This window comes from Castor canadensis, chromosome 13, assembly GCF_047511655.1.
Source record: "Castor canadensis chromosome 13, mCasCan1.hap1v2, whole genome shotgun sequence".
NCBI lineage: Eukaryota > Metazoa > Chordata > Mammalia > Rodentia > Castoridae > Castor > Castor canadensis.
Genome location: NC_133398.1, coordinates 110,623,984 through 110,625,249, shown reverse-complemented (window position 1 = coordinate 110,625,249; position 1,266 = coordinate 110,623,984).

Here is a 1,266-nt window from a genome sequence, read left to right as displayed (position 1 = left end):
CATTCATACACATGCACATGCACCCATATTCACACACATACACAACCAATAAAAAATAAACAATAAAAAATAAATGACTAAGTAAACACATAAACACATAAATATCTAAATGAATAAATGACTACATAAATGAATGAAAATATGTAACTACATACATAGATATATCCATGAATACACACATATATAAATGCATAAATGAGTGAATGGAAAAATAAATACTTGAAAACATAAACACATAAGCATATAAATGACTTAATAAATAAATAAATTAGTACATAAGTGGATAAATGAAGAAAATTTTTAAAATACATAAAGAGTTATATCAATAAATTCATAGCTATATATATATAAATGAATGAATGAATAAATGGTAAATAGCTCAATACATAAATAAACATATAAAAACATAAATGAATGAATAAACAAATAAATCCATAAATACAAAAGTATACCAATAAATACATAAATAGATCAGTGAATATAAAAATGATTGAATAAATTCATCAATGAACAAATAAATACATAAATGATCAAATGAACTATAAATGAATACAAATATGAACAAATGAATAAACTTAAATAAAACAATAGCTACATAGATACATGAATAGATAAATAGACCCTTGGCTCTTTGGCCCTCAGGTGATGCATCCATTGGTGGCTTCCTGGCCGCCAGCACAGCAGGGCTTGGCCAGGAGGCTCCACAGAGTGTCCTGGTTCACATTTGTCCCAAGCCACAGAAGCTTAAGAAGCATGTGTGGGCTGTACTCTGGGGAGCGCAGCCGGGTCTCTGTACCAGGGGCTGCCTTAGGCGCTGGGAGGCAAGGGCGGCCCGGAGCCAGACTCCTCTGCAGAGTCTGTGCAGCGGGCAGGGGCTGCAACGAGCTGGTCCAGGCAGCAGGGCTCAGCCTGGCCTGGCACTCAACTGAGGTCCAGGAAGAGGCAGCAAAGGACTCCACCAGGCGCCCAAGCCCGACCACGGCCCACGTGGACCTCAGCAGCTGTGACAGGGCTGGGAACCGGGATTGGCAGAAGGGGAGGTCGGGGAGAGCCGCAGGGCTACAGAGCAGCTTCCATGGCTGTGTGCAGTGGGAAGAGGGCTCTCCTGCACAGCAGCAAACTGCAGCGATCCCCCTTCGATCTGGCCTGCCTGCAGCAGGTGCCCCTTGCCCTAGCTGCCCTGCATCCCAAACTGCTCTCCAGGAGGCATGGGTCCACCTCCACCCCCTCCGGATCTTCCTCTTCCTCCTCACTCCTGTGAAGCAC